At 30.7% G+C, this 16,672-nt stretch overlaps 1 long non-coding RNA gene across 1 annotated transcript in view; it reads left to right on the top strand.

Annotated features, from left to right (window-relative positions):
• Positions 1-16,672, top strand: part of LOC128555467 (uncharacterized) — a 238,562-nt gene that overhangs the window by 143,695 nt on the left and 78,195 nt on the right. The gene's annotated exons all lie outside the window — the stretch shown is intronic.

Raw genomic sequence — 16,672 nt, 5'->3', positions numbered from 1 at the left:
TAGTCCTGTTTGGCGCCATATAACCTATACTGTGTTGGTGCTCCGTAAAACCCGAATAAATAAAGTCAGCTTCGGCAGCCTGAATTTGTTACATTTTGTATGTTAGCTGATCTCAGTAACCACTTGTCGAAATGGATTGAAACTTCACACTCTTCAATAGTGATGGACTGAGTGCACAGGTTTCGTGGCTCTATTTTGCTTCTTTACAAAATTATGCCCCATTTCAACTTAACATTTTTTAGTTGAAACCACACACTTGTTCACTGTGATGATCCGACATGCAATGCATAGGTCTCGTAACTTTACATTTTACAAAGGACCTCGTGTACCACAGTGCCTGTTCCTAAATATGACATTTTGTTAGAAGCAAAAATATTTTATAATGAAATAAGCAATATTTCACTTTATCATTGAATTGTTAAATTAAAAATAACTACAAAAAAAACAATAACCGACAACACCTGAAACAACGAAGCAAGGGTAAATACACAGATGAATATAAATTATCCTAACTGTCTGTTATGGAGTGCGTAGACTGTCTTGATACGATGATTATAAGTTTCCCAATATATTTTATATAAACAGTTTGTTATGAACATTTACGCCTCAGTAGCCTATTTGTAGAGCACCTGCTTCGAGGCGGGAGGTTGTGTGTTCGATCCCTGGCCGTCGCATATCAAAGACATTAAAAATGGTAATAGTAACTTCCTCACTTTGCACTCGGCATTAAGAGGATAGTACTGGACTGGTCAAGCCCAGTGTCAGTATAATGTGACTGGGTGGGTATCGTGTCACGTGTCTACAGCGTGATATTCCAGTGAGGCAGTGCTATAAAGCTGGGAATTGTGCTCACTGAGCACTACAAGTAAAAAACTTGAATGTATACAACGGGTATGTAACGCTAAATTATTTGCAAAAGCCTGATCGTCTCAACACTGCTGCAGACATCGTATCTCAAGCGCTCAAAATCTTATCTCGTGTGCACCACACATTATGTCTAAAGCCCGAGATAGCTTAATCTAAAACAAGAGCTCTCTGTTGACAGCGCGCTTGACTTTTCTAAGAATTGATAGAAGTATGGGGTCAATATAAAACCAGATTTTCAGACAAAAGAAACAGAATAGATAAGACAAACAATGTACAAGGTAAAATATGGAATGGTATGCGAAACTTAACTAATTTCCATGTCAATAAAGGGCCATAACTGAGCTAAAGTCCTTGACATAGTTATGTAGTATTGCCTACATATGTAGACTATGATGGTAAACAAGTGGTCAAAGTTTAAAAGCGATATGACGAACAGGTTAGGCAAAATATAGACTGGTATGTAAAACTTCACTGATTTCCAAGTGCAAAAAAGGTCATAATTCAGCCAAAGTAGTTGACAGAGTTATATACTCTTGCCTGCAGGAGGAAATCATGATGATAAACAATTGTTCAAAGTTTCAAAGCCATATGTCAAATAGTTTTGGCAAAACGTTGACGTGTACGAAAACTGAACTTATTTTTTAGTCCAAAAATGGCCATAATTCAGCCAAAATAGTTGCCAGAGATATGTACTCTTGCCTACAGAAATAAATCGTGATGATAAACAATTGTTCAAAGTTTCAAAGCCACAAGTCAAATAGTTTTGACAAAACATGGACATGTACCTATTTTCAAGTCCAAAAAGGGTCATAATTCAGCCAAAATAAATAACAGAGTTATGTACTTTTGCCTACATATAGATACTGTTATATTAAACAAGCGATAAAAGTTGCAAAGCCATATGTCAAACACTTTACACAAAATGTGAACTGGTACGAAAAACCAAAGAACTAAAAATACAGTGTTGCGACATTTAACGGTGGTTGCGACATTTAACATCATTCTAAAGGTCTCTAGTAGGAACTTTTTATATTTAAAAGACATCTTTGAAATGTCGATTTTATTACATTTCATAATACGTCTGCCTATATGGAAAGTAGATAAAGAGTCAAAGTCACAATGACTTTAAAGATAAAAATGGTTTCTGATAAATTGAACCTATGACAATTAAACTTAAAATGATTATTGTGCATGGTCAGTACATTGTCGAGGTCGCTATTTTATAGGTTAATGTCACACTTAGCTCGAGACTGAATACGGTTTCCGATCAATTTCTGAAAAATGCTTAAGAGAGCCATATTGTTTAAGGGATTATTAGATAAATTATTAAGGTCGTAGTAATACTGAGACTAAACAAGAGGGCCATGATGGCCCTATATCGCTCACCTGAGTTTAGTTACTTGCTTTAACAAATTTCTTTGCTAAAGCTTCAAAAACAAAAAAAGTAGGTCAATAGGTCAAAATTAAGATTATTCAAGACGAGTTTTGAAATCTGTATCAAAAATTATACAAGTGGTCCAAATCTCTGCCGAAACTTCAAAAACAAGAAAGTAGGTCAGTAGGTCAGGGTTAAGAGTATTAAAGATGAGTATTGAAATCTGTATCAAAAGTTATACACGTGGTCCAAATTTCTAAGCTGTACCTTCAAAAACAAGAAAGTAGGTCAGTTGGTCATGATTAGACTATTCAAGATGAGTATTGAAATCTGTATCAAAAATCATATATGTGGTGCAAATTTCGTTACCACTTCTTTATCACTGGCTCATTTCTGAAATGAATAAAGTATATGTTCTGTTCTGTTCTGTTCTGTTCTGTTCAAAACAACAAATGTCTACGTAAAACAAGAGACCACCTGGGCGTAGCCTAGGGGGATGATATGAACAATCTTAGTAGAGGACCATTAGATGATGCTACATACTAAATATCAAAGCCCTAGGCAATGTGGTTTTGGACAAGAAGATTTTCAACGTTTTTCATATATAAATCTTTATAAACCATATGTGACCCCCAGGGCGGGCCATATCTGAACCTAGGGGGATCACTTGAACAAACTTGGTAGAGGACCACTAGATAATGCTACATACAAAATATCAAAGCCCGAGACCTTGTGGTTTTGGACAAGATTTTTAAAGTTTTCCCTTTTGGTTGCAATGGCAACCAGAGTTCTGTACGGAATTCAATTCTTTGAAGAATTTTTAAAGAAGACCATCCAAGGATCATCCTTTTGCCATGGTTCCCCGGATGTTCGTCTCGGGATTTTGACGAACCTCTGATGTACGAGGATGCCCTAAATGAGATAGAGGTTAAAACACAAAGTCACAGCAGCTTCGATACGCCATGTTAATGGTTATCAATTAGATTGTGGTCGGTAGATGACCCGTTTTGTTTTAGGTCAGAGGTCACAGTATACTACCTCGGTTACCTCTGACAGGCCATCATTAAAGGTTTATGCCACTGGCGCCAGATCAGAAAGAAATGCCTCTGTACATGTTATACCCTACCCCTAGATATTCTATAAGAACCATGGTCGTGAACGGGAAAATATACTAACCCATTTCAATCGCGTATTTCATATCTAAAACACGCAGTTCAGTAAATGTGTACTATTGATATTAAACAAGTGGTAATTTATCTTCCGTTGTGTACCGGTCACATTTCTTCAATAGTTCTTATCTTAGAAAAACAACGTGTAGTTTACAGTTTTTTCACAGGTACACAAAAAACTTGCTTGAACTTCCCTGGTGAAGTTCCGTTCTAGATTATAGACACACTCTGATTGGCTGATGTGAAAATGTATGTCAGTCGTCATTTTACTACACGTGTACGCTAAAATGTTTATATGTAGCATAAATGTGCAAAATGAATTAAATAAACAGAATTGATGTATAACTATGTATGATTTCAAATTCAAAACCATATACAAGATGAATTTCATTCATCATTTCGAGTCTTTTCGTAAAACTGTGAATATATTGCATTCTGTTTTTGTTTGTTTACATTTCGCTTAACATGTGCATACTGTCGTGACCTCTAGACCGGATGTTCATTAGGGAAGTTCACGCAAGTTTTTTCTGTAACGTTGACTAAAGCATAAACTATACGGAGCATCTCTGCAACATGGAATATTGAGACAAGGTGACTGGTGCACGATTGAAGATAAATTATCGCTTGTTTAATATCAGTAGTACACATTTACTGACCTGCGTGTTTTAGGTATGAAATACGCGATTGAAATGGGTTAGTATATTTTCCCTTTCATGACCATGGTTCTTATAGAATACCTAGGGGTAGGGTGTAACACGTACGGAGGCATTTTCTTTCTGATCTGGTGCCAGTGGTTTATGCGTTCTACAAATAGTTTTGTTTATTTGTTTGACAGGCAGTTTGCTTTTTTGCGTTTTATCTAATGTCAATTGTAAAAAAGTTGCTAAAACACCTATATTTTGCTTTTAAATTCATGGCACGTTTAGCAAACATATAGTTCAATCGCGTGTTTTGAGCCGTGACGGATGATACACTTTTTCAATGGAGTTATATCGGTATTCGGGCCATACCTGGCCGAAAAATCTCCAGCAGAGTAAGTTTTTTTACCATGAAGTTGATTATATCGCTGGCGCAATTGGTAGAGCGTAATGAATACAAACCCTGAGGTGCGAGTTCAAGCCCAGATTACGACCGTATTTTTTCTCTAGTATACATTTTTTTTTATTTTAGTCAAGAATGTTTGAAGACTCTTTTTAAAAACCATTTTATATATTTTAATAAAAACGTTTGACTTTTTGTCATTGTTTCTATATTTTTAATATATTTTGCTACTTCTATTCCAGTTTAATTCATGTCCATAATTTCAACTTCACTTGCTGTGTCTATTGACGACCATTCAGCTGTGTCAGACTCTGAGTCAGATGATGTATGGGAATCTGAGTTAAGCATTTTCTCGTAACAAACGATTGAAACAATTAAAAAATGTGAACCTACCAAGACTCGAACCTCGAGACGCGACTTTGTTAAGCCAACGTCATATCCACTGGCACCAGACCAGAAAGAAAATGCCTCTGTACATGTTATACCCTACCCCTAGGTAGTCTATAAGAACGGTTCTTATAGAATACCTAGGGGTAGTGTATAACATGTACAGAGGCATTTTCTTTCTGGTCTGGTCTTACAGAATACCTAGGGGTAGGGTATAACATGTACAGAGGCATTTTCTTTCTGGTCTGGTGCCAGTCTTATAGAATACCTAGGGGTAGGGTATAACATGTACAAAGGCATTTTATTTCTGGTCTGGTGCCAGTGATCATATCCGTTGGGCCATGCATTCGTTTACATTCATTGATAACTTATACCGCTTTACTATGTATTACGTTCCTACACTTTTTTGGCGATTCAACTGTCCTGCATAAATCAGTAACGGCTCAAAAAACGTGGTCGACCTATACATGTATCATGTTTATAGGCTTTGTAATCACAAAATTAGTTGGCGTTTCATTACATTGTATCGGCGTATTGCACTTGCATGTCAATGTTTTAATGTATATAGTTTTATTAATTCGTTTCACACTGAACTGTTTCTTTTATTATCTATACAAGATATTTAGATATAGTGTCATCTTTATGCAAGTCATAAGAACCGCGATTAGAAGTAGTGAAGACATCCAAAAGATAAAACACCACTGGATGTGCAAATGAGTATTGAGAAAGACTATGAATGCTTGATCCCCTTTTTCGTAACATCTCTTTAATTGTACTACAATACCATTTAAATCATAAAACATCATTTTGAACGATTCCAAGTAAAATTTTGAATTTATTGTCAAAAACGATTTTGATTGGATTTTGATTGGGTACTTTAACTGAAAACTTAAGCCTTTCTCGGACACCGAAAATGTCTTAAAATTCCAGAATTGTTCTAAAATTTTCAGGATATTTTAGTTACCATAAATGCAAAATTTCCCTGTAAAATTTCAAAAGTTTTCGTTGTCCAGAATTTTATACAGGGAAAATACATTTTTGACCATTTAACAGACATTATTAAAGATAACTTGGATCTTAACTAGGACTGTACTATCTATTTCACATTTAAATAATTAAATATTACATTGTTTGTTGAGGTGAAAGCTTGAACTTTTTTAAAAATATTCTTTTACATATAAAAGTTATTGACCACACACAACATAAAATCTTTGACCTTGGTATTTAGCGTTCTTGAACTTGACGCAATAGTACTAAATTATAGACCAAAAGCCTTTGAATCTTCTTCGTTTTGTACCATACACATCTACCCACTAGCTCTATATTTTTATGGCATTTTTGAACGTATAAATATATAGTTTTTGAGAAAAACATACAGTGCCCACGTCACTGGATTATTACCTGGCTGGAATGATCTAGAGCAAATTCGAAACTGGGTTGTCTTGGGTCAAAAACTATGTCATTTAGACAAATCATCGAAAAAAAAAACAACCCAATAACATTTAAATATTGTAAAAACCATAGTTTGTACCTTTATTTTTTGTTTGGTTTAAGTTCACAGGGCAAAATTTCAAGCTTTGGTGGGCTGCTATTCGGGGCGTTATTTCGGCTCGAACCCCTTAGAAAAAACCTTCTGTAACAAGGGGTTTTCCCCGCGCCGAAAGATTTAACACCCGATGGAGTTTTCGCACCCACGTAGGGGGAATTGTGTAAAAATAGGTAAACTGGGGTTTTTCGCCCCACGTAGTGGGGAATATGAGTAAAAATATGGTAAACTAGGGTTCAGAGTATACATCCCTGAGTGTTTTGGCCGGGTTTTCGAAGAAAAGTCCGGCTTGTAGATTAGGTCTGTCCGGGCGGATGGATAGAATGAGTCTCATGTTACCTTTTTTGTTCATTCAATTTTCTGGCAAGTATTTCCCCTGGATCTTGAAAATACGGTAATTTGGTTTGATGTGTCTTACCCTATTGTTTTCGGGGGCCTGGGTAAAGGTAAAGGGTCCAGGACCTAAAATTTAAAAATGGTTTTGCAAATTTGGGAAAGTGTTTCCCCTGGGGATCTTAAAACTTCATAGGTTGTTGATTTAATGTGTCATAAACCCTATCGTTTCAGGGTCACTGAATAAAAAGACAAGGTCACAGGGCCCTAAACATGTTAACCTTTTTGTTACTCAATTTGGAAAAGTTTTCATCTAGGACCTTGAAACTTCATGGGTAGTTGGTCTTGAGGGTTTTCATGACCCCTATTGATTTGGGGATCATGGGGCAAAGGGTAAAGGTACAGGCCCGAACATTGAAAATTTTTTCCCACCGATTCTGGCAAGTATTTCACCTAGGACCTTGAAACTTCTGGGTAGTTGGTTTGAGCGTACCGACCCCCATTGTTTTTCGGGTCAAGGGTCAGGTCACAGGGATTTTAACTTTGTTTTTTTTGTTGATTTTTTTTACTTTTATTTTACACCAATTTTATTTTTTTAATTTCATTTTCCCTGTCCACCCCCGCCCCCCCCCCCCCCCCCCCTTTTTCCTTAAATATTGCCTTTTAAATTTTGGGGGTTATTTATTGTATGCCATTATTAGAATTTTAAATTCATTTCACCTAATTGGGGGGAAACCCGGCCAAGACCCGTCAGGTTTAGCTCTTGTTCTTAGAAAAGCCTTGAAATAGTACCGAATCATAGAAAAACTTTCCCAGAAGTAATGGCAAGGGGGTTTGGTGCCACTGCACACTACACGACTAAATTTTTGCCGGGGAAAGGTATTTTCCCAGTGGCGAAAATTCAGCGTTATTGTTTTATTAGTCAGAATTTTTCGTCATTGTTTTGCGAAAGGGAGACATAATTTTTACGATTTACGGTTTTCGTAAGGGCCTCGCCGAAAATTTATGAGCTGGAAAAGGGGAAGGACGAATCACTACTAAAAAAGTCGAAATCACGAATTTACGATTGTGCAAAAACGAAACCACGATGATGAAATTACAAAACTACGATGTTGGAGTCGAAACTACAGTGGTAAAAAGTCGAAATTATTTTCGTACTTTCATCACAGTACTTTCGACTTTTTATCACCTGGTTTCTTTTTGTTTCGACTTTTAAAACACGTGGGTTTCGTTATTTCGATTATCAACCCTTTTCCGAGTCTGTCGCTTTGTTTGGTCTTCGGGGGTCAAAAAGTCACGGAAAAGCACTTCAAAATATGAAGTGTTTCAAAAATTACTGATCTCGTATGCTTTGAATATGACCGATTTTCCAAAAAGAGAGCCAGGGGCCCTAAATTCCCGCTTGCTTAAACATTTTTGGTAGCAGTTACTATGAAAATGTCTGCAAAGTTATTTTGAAATAGTGCCATTGTTTCCCGACAAGAATATTTTAAGATTTTCTACTTCTACTCATACATTCACACTGGTTGTGTGTGTGTGCGTGCGTGTGTGTTTTTAAGTTTCTACTGTATATATATGGGGAAAAAGAACCAGTCGCCTTTTTTAATTCCCCCCCCTGGGGCCATTTGGTTTTGGGTGGTTGGAAAAATTTTGAAAAATTTTGGTAGACGGCTACAAAAGACCATTGTGTAAAATTATTTCCAAATCAGATCGCGGTTTAGGAATGTCTTTTTTTTTGATTTTTTTCTTTTTTTGGCTCTGTCCAGAAACGTCCTATTATTTGGACTATATGCAACCAAGCGTAACGGTTTGAACAAGACCACCTAAGGAACATCTCGGCCAAGATGAATCAACTTCACTTCCACCAAAGTTTGGCCGGACGGTGAGTGATCATAATAGCTCACAGTATAAAATAATTTTTTGTGCGAAAACAGTATAACCTCATTTGCCTTTTGGCCCCTTTGGGTCAGGACTGGCCCATCCCGGCAATTTAAAATCCACGGGTTTTTAAAACCCCATTTTAAAACCCAAAATAAAAATTTTAAAAATACTTTTGGATTTGATGATTTTACAAAAAAAAATTTATTGTTTGAAAGAAAGAAGATTTACTGATAATATAAACCCCTTATTTTATAAAAAAAAAGGGGGAAAAAATGAAAAGTCCCTGTTCATCTTGGGGGAAATGAAAGAAAAAATTTTTTTTAAAAGTACTACCAAGCGGCTTTAGAATTCATAAAGCAATTTACCTTTTTACCAAAAAAGGGTTAAAACACTTCCAGGATTAACTATTTTTTGGACCAGGAAATCCTTTAGAAAACGGACCCCCGTCAACGAACAGATGCAGTTGTATGAATCTGCTTTTGCTACGACTCGGGATAAGTAAAAGTAAATGTGATAAAAAATGTTTTCCAATTTTAAAAGAAACTAAGTCAAAAAACTTTTGGAGAAAAGTTTGCAAAACATTTTGAAAACCCAGCTTAAAAAACGAAATACAAACTTGGTCTCGGACGGGAACAACAGTTCCCTAGGGGTTTTAAACCCCCGAAAAAAAAAAAAGGGGAAAAGGGGGTAGAGAAACTTTTATCCCCCCGAAAAAAATTGGAGGATGAATTGCAAAAATTACACAAACCAATTAAAAGGGAAAATTTGGAAACGAAATGTAGTTAATGATATTGATGATACTTGGTACTGTTTTAGTTGACATGAAAGCTTTTTCAAAATACAAAAAAAGGGGTAAAGTACTTGTTAACCGTTATTATATATTTAGTAAATATGTTGGGGTTTTATTCCATTAAAGAAAAAAACCGGAGAATCTTTACAGAAGTTTTAAAAAAATAATTTTAGAAGGAGATTACCAGAAAAATTTATGGGTGGATGAAGGAAAAGAATTTAAATAAAAAGTTTAAACATTTTTGAATAAAAATAAAATTAACATGTACCTCATTTAAAAAGGGGAAAGGGTGTATTTATTAAAAGATTTAATAAATTTTAAAAAAGAAAAAGGGGAAAATATTTTACAGAAATAATAGTTATACTATTTGATAATTTGCAGGATATGGTGATAAATATAACAAAACAAACATTCTAGTAAAAAAAAGGGACACCAATGGGGCTAGTAAAAACTTAAAAAAAGGTACTTTTTATTTTAAATTTGATATGGAAATTTAAAAAACCCAAAGAGTAAAGAAAAATTTTAAAATTGGTGATCGGTTCGCTTAAGCAAACTTAAAAGACATTTCGAAAAAGGATATACACCAAACGGGACAAGGAAATATTTATAATTTTTTAAAAAATTTAAATAATAAAAATCCCAGAACATACTCTTTTAAAATTTTAAAAATAATAAAAATAGTTAAAGGGTTCTTTTGGGACAAAACTTTTACCCTACTCACAAAAAGTTTTAGAATTAAAAAAGTTATTAGACGGATAAAAGAAAAAAAAGTTTTTAAAAATGGAAGGGTTTAGCGAAAAATTTAATAGGGGGTTTCCCGTTGCGATCTTGAAAAAATTTTAAATTTAAAAAAATAAAAATTTTAATTTATAAAGGGAGTAAAAAAAATTAAATTTTCTAATAATAATGGAAAGAAAACAATAGATCAATTAATTTTCATTAACAAAAACTAGGCTCCCTTACAAAAAAAGTTATAAATTTTGTGGGAGAAAAAATACTGGATTATATATTATGCAGTGTTTTTGGGTTGTTCAGCTGCTTTTCATTGTTTCAGTATTCCTGATTTGTGCAGTTGCTGGCGTTTTCCATCAGAAATTACCATATTTAACAGACTAAAACTTGACGACAAAAAATTTTTTTTTAAAAAAGCACATCATCACAAAAAAAACAATTAAAAAACAAAAGCCAAATTTGGGAAAAAGTAAATAAAAAAAGGGAAAAAAAGGGTTTATTAAAGATTTTTTAAAACTATTGGGAAATACAGGAAAAAAAATTATTCAACACCTCTTGAAATGCATATAAGGAAAAAAAACTTAACGGATATAAAAAAAAAAAGAAAAGGTTGTTTTAAAAGGTTATTAAAAGATTATTAAAGATTTATTAAAGATTTTTAAAAGTTTTTTTCTAAAGTATTTTATAAAAATGAGAAAATTTAAATTAGTTAAAGGTAATATTGCTCAAAAAAAAAGTACGTTTTTAGATATTATTAAAGATAAAACCAATTTTTAATATAATTCCAAAAAACCAATTCACGAATGGCAAAATGTTATGGATCCCCCCTTGCAACCGGGGTTTCCGTTTCGAATTATAATTCATATAATTTTTTTGAACTTGTGCTCAAGAACCTTTCCCAAATATTTATTTCCTTTTCAGCTAACAACTTTAAACAGTCATTTTAAAAAGTTTCTTCTCTAAACAGTTTGAGGGTGTTTCTGTCTTGAACGGTGTATTTAACTAAAGAAACGTTTTTACAAAACCATCACGACAACGATGTTATAAATGACCCCGAGTGGGCGTATACATCTTTTCTTAACTGATATATTATAAAACCTAGGGAAAAAAACCCCAAATTGATGATTTGTTTTTTTAAAAACCCGATCCAAAAATTTTTTTAAAAGATTCAAAAAAGAAACGAAGGAAGAAAAAAAAGTTGGTTTGATTTTTTAGAAAAACTAACAAATTACACGAAGTTTTTAAACAGAATGTTTCAAGAAGGTAAAAAAATTTTAACGTTGATAAAAATTTAGAAAAAAGTTTTTAAAACTTATTCAAAAGATAAGATAATAAAAAAAATTTCTCAAATCAATAAAAATTTCATTAGGTGCGTTTTTAAAGTTTTTTTTTCTATAAGTAATTTTATATAGATGGTTAATAGAAAGGTAATAAAATGATTATCCCAAAAATTATCTAGCACTTTAGGAGAAATAAGAATCCAGACAAAAATTTATAAAAAAGTTTTAAAAAGAAGAAATGTTTTAAATAAAATTTAATCAAATAAAAGCGATGAATTAAAAACATTCATTGATAAATTAAAAAATGTTATAGTTCCTTATTTTTAAAAAAATAATTTATTTGAAGGGAAAACTGCGGTTGTCTTTAACGAAGAAGAAAATGCTGAAAGTTATTGGTTTCCCCCGACCAAATAATTTTCGAAAACAATCCAAAAAAATTATTGTAACCGCGTGAACTAATGAAGAAAAAACAATAAAAGCAATTACAGCGTCTAAAGCCCCTTGTATTAATTTGGGTTAATAACAATGTGCTGCAAAGGAGAAAACCCGAGAAAAATTGGGGGAATATCAAAAACTAAGGGAAAAAAAAGATTAATTTAAATTTTTTAATTATTTTTAAAGATAATTTAAAACTTTATTTTTTTATTTTTTTTTAATTTATTTTTTAATTATTTTTTTAACCCCTTTTTGCTTAAACAATTTTTTTTTCAAAATTAATATATAGAGGGAAAAATTGAGAGATCTAAAAAACGATATTATAAAAATTTTTGAAATTAAAATTACATATAGAAAAAGTCCAAAGAATCAATTTTTTTAAACTATAAAGATCTTATGAAATATTTAAAATTCGAAAAAATTTTTAAAAGGTATAAAAATAACGTTGTTTTAAAATTAACTTTTCAAAAAGGTAAAATGATAAATATAAAAAATAGCTTATTTCAATAAAAGGGTTTTTTAAAAAATTATTAAAAAAATGAAAAAAAAAAAAAACTTTACATAAAGTTTTTGATAAAATAAAAAATAGAATTGGTAATTGGTTTCGAGGAAAAGTGGCTGGGGGAATAGAGTCATTTGTGCTTTATAAAAATAGATATAAGTATAGTCCAGGGCTGTTTCAAGTATTTAGAATTACCAAAACCATTACAAAATTCAATGAAAGGATTAAAAATTAAAGAACGATGAAATGAATTTTTTTAGATGGTGTCATTTGCTTTAATTTCCAAAAAGAAAACCCCATAGAGTTTCAAAATAAAAAACATAAAACGATCTTAATTATAAGGAATAAATTTTCCGTTACATTAAATCAAATCCTAAATTGAAGTTTTAAATAAAATTTTCATTTAATATATTGGGTTATGAAGAACCTAGGGGAAATTTTAATCCATTGTAATATCAAAATTCAATACGAAAACGGACATGTTGCTAATTACAAATTGATAAAATAAGATGTTTCTGAAGGGGGTTTAAAAAAACCACTGTGTCCACATTATGTTTGGATAAAAAACTTTAATGTTTAATGAATAACAAAAAAAAAAATAAAAAAAAAAAATTTTTTGAAAAATTTTGCTTACAACTTTTTTACCAGAAAGAATTTAAATGAACAATTCCAAACTTTTTTTAGCTTTTAAAGGTCTCAAGGTATAAAAATCCCAAAAAGGGGGAAGGGAAAGTAAAAATTTAAAAATTATCTAAGGTTTGCATTCCTTTGAAATTTATGCTGTTTTTAAATCAAAAACTAAAAAAAGTTTTAAGTTTTTTCCATAAACTGAATTTCATTTCTGTAACAAAGACGAAGTCTTCGGAAAGTTACACTTTCCCATTCAAAAAAATAAAATTGTGGTTAGGGCTTAAAGTTTTTTTTGTTACGTGAAAAATTAAAAACCCAAACCCCAATTTACAGAGGCCCCAAACCAGTTTAAAAAAAAATTATAGAAAAAATGCTTGAGGAAGAGGAATATTGTAAAAAATATTTAAGAACTTTTTAAAAAAGAACAAGAATGTCTAAAAAGATAAAAGTAAATTTAAAAAACCAAAGTTTTGTTATCTGTGAAAAAGAATATATAGAAGGTAAAGTCCCAGTACGGATAAAAAAACAAATTTTTCAAACGGACCAAAGGTCCGGGATCATTTCTATAACGGAAAATTCAGAGGGTGTCATCAGAATGTAATATAATTTTAGACTAACACCAAAATTCCTGTTTTTTTCAAAATTTTAAAGGGGTTATGACGGTCATTTTATTATGCAAAAAAATAGGGAAATTCAAAAAAAAATTAATGTTTTTCTAACAATAGGAAAGTTTATGGATTTATGATTTCTATTGGCTTTATTGATTCATTCCAGTTTATTTCTTCATTGGATAACTTAGTAAAAAATATTCCAAAAATTTAAATTTTTAATCCAAAAATTTGATTGTGAAAGCTTTAATTTATTAAAACAAAAGGTGTTTATCCATATGATTACATGGTTTCATTTAAAAATTCAAGTAACAAAATTACCTTCTAAAAAAGATTTTTATTAAAATTTTAAAAATTAAAAACACACTATCGGGAAACGAATAAGCATGCTAAAAATATCTGAAAAAAATAAAAAAAAACAAGGGGGAATTCACATCTATTTTAAAAATGAGTATTACTTTTAGCTGATGTATTCGAAAATTTTAGAAAATTATGTTTAGAGTATAAAAATTAGATCCTTGTCTTATTTTAATAGCCCTGGTTTAGCTTGGGATGCAATGTTAAAAATGACTGGAAATTAAGTTAGTTTTTAATAACTGATATTGATATGTATCTTTTTATTAAAAAGGACTGAGAGGAGGAAAATTATATTTCAAACAGATACAGAAAAGCAAACAATAATATATAAAAGTTTATGTTCCAAAAAGACAAAATAATTATGTACTCGATCCAATAACCTTTACGGTTGGGCCATCTTAAAAACCCTTTACCTCTGGAAATTTTAAATTTATTTAAAAAAAAATTCAAAAAATTTAATTGAAAAAGGTTTAAAAATAATTTTAAGTTGAATGTGATTTTTGAATACCCAAAAAGAATTACATAAAACCACAACGATTATCCTTTAGCCCTGAAAAAATTAAAATCCCAGACGAAGGGCTTTTCAATTATATTTAAAAAAATATTAAAACAAAATTTAAAAATAGGAAAAGTAAGTAAAAAAATTAGTTCCAACTTTAATGAAAAAAAACAAAATATGTGTTCATTAAAAAAAATTTGACTATATACACAATTGGGGTTAAAAGAAACAAAAATACACAAAATATTAACTTTTGACGAAAGCGGGTTTAAAAAAAGTATATTGATTTTAATATAAAAAAAGATTAAAAAAAAAATTCATTTAAAAAGGGACTTTTTTAATTTAATGAAAAGTCTGTATTGGGGAAGACGATGGGAATTTACGCGGGTTTTTAATTTTAAAATTAACTATATGAAAACCTTTTTTAAAATATAACCCAAAAACCTTCATTTGTTATTAAAACGTTTTTTTTTAACAAAAAATTTTTTTTGGTTTTCATAAAAAAAAGATAGTTTGTTATTAAACAGACCGTTATTTTGGAATGTGCATTTTAGATTTATAAAAAATTTTAATTTTTTTTTTCATTAAATTCTTTAAGGAAAAGTAGGGGGGGAAATTGTAATTTTACTATTCACTGACATGATTCTTATGTTATGAAAAAAAAACCAAAGATGCTATGAGGTTTTTTTATAAGGCAAGGATTTATTTGAAAATGTTTTTTGATGTAATTAAAAATTTTTATTTCGAAAATAATAAAAAAGTAATTGGAAAATTTAAAGATGAAGCTGCCGGCTTTCCCATTGTTAAATTTTGTCGGATTAAAAAAGAAAAATGTTTCATATTTATTAGAAAACGAAGTTAATTTTAAAAAATGTAAAGGAATTTAAAAAAAATTGTTGTTAAGAAAAAATATTTCAAAAAAATTACAAAGATACTTTGTTTAATTAAACCCAAAAAAATCACACCTTAAATTTATTCGTTTCTGTAAGCATAATTTTTTCCACTATTTTTATAAAAAAACTCTTTACATGTTATGTGAAAAAAAGATATATTTTGTAAGGGTATTGATAATTGCTTATTAAAAAATTAATTCTTAAAAAATTTTAAAAATTAACTTTTAAAAATTAACTCTTAAATTATGAACCATAAATTGTTAACAAATTTTTTAAATTTTTAAAGAATTAAAAAAAAAATAACACATTTATTTTAGTTTTTTTAGCATAATTAATGAAATAGATTCATTTTTTTGTTATTTTTTACATGAAACTTTAAAGAATTACATTTTTTTTATTTTTTAGCTTCCCCTTTTATTAATTTATTGCATCAAAAAGAAAAATTTTTAAATGCAATTTAAAAATAATTCTTACATTTTGCCATTTTGAACTAAACCAGGATAGCATTTACAGTTTTCCCCTTGAAAAAATCACTATCGGGATCTTGGGGATAAATGTTAAAAACAATGGAGGGGTTTTTTATTTTTTGTGTGAGCTTCCCGTTCGGGCTGACGTCCATCTTTCTATTTTATTTACTTTTTCTTTTTTTTTTTAAAAAATTCCCATTATATTAATTATTCCAGTTAAATAAATGTCCTTATTGTTAAAATAATTTATTGTTTGTTCTTTTTCTCTTTTTTATTAAATTTTTTGTATTTTTTTACAATAAATCTAAATGTTTATACCATCTTGTAACATTTTTTTAAAAATAAACAATAAAATTTCCCCAAAGCATACTTGTTTTTTCTTGATATTTAAACATTGTTGTATTTCATTTGGTATTACTTAATTCTTTTTTCGGCGGGGGAAATCCAAATGGTAAAATACAAAGCATTTTCAGAAAACCTCTGGTTTTTTTCGAAGTACATATTATTTAAATAACAAACCAATGTGTTCCAGGGCCACGATCATTAAATTGATTATTTACACTCGTCCCTTTTCTTTTTTAAATTTTTAAATTATTTTTTACTAAAAACACCCCTAAAGTTTTTTTTTTTTAATTGTTTTTCCCCTTGTTCAATTTTTAAAAATTTGATATTGGGTTTTTTATAAATTTTATTTTTTTTTTACTATAGGGGAAATTCGTCTGTAAGGTCTTTTTGGAATCAATCTGTAGACCAAAACCCTTTGGGTTTCCTTTGGGGTTTATAATTCCCCCCCTGACATGCCCTTACCATTAACAAAGTGTAATCAAAGGTACCCTAGACTAGCGCCCAAAATACTAAAAAGCCGCCCTTTTTTTTTGTT

Source organism: Mercenaria mercenaria, chromosome 3 (genome assembly GCF_021730395.1).
Source record: "Mercenaria mercenaria strain notata chromosome 3, MADL_Memer_1, whole genome shotgun sequence".
NCBI classification, from domain to species: Eukaryota; Metazoa; Mollusca; class Bivalvia; order Venerida; family Veneridae; genus Mercenaria; species Mercenaria mercenaria.
This window is presented reverse-complemented; position numbering and strand designations above follow the sequence as displayed.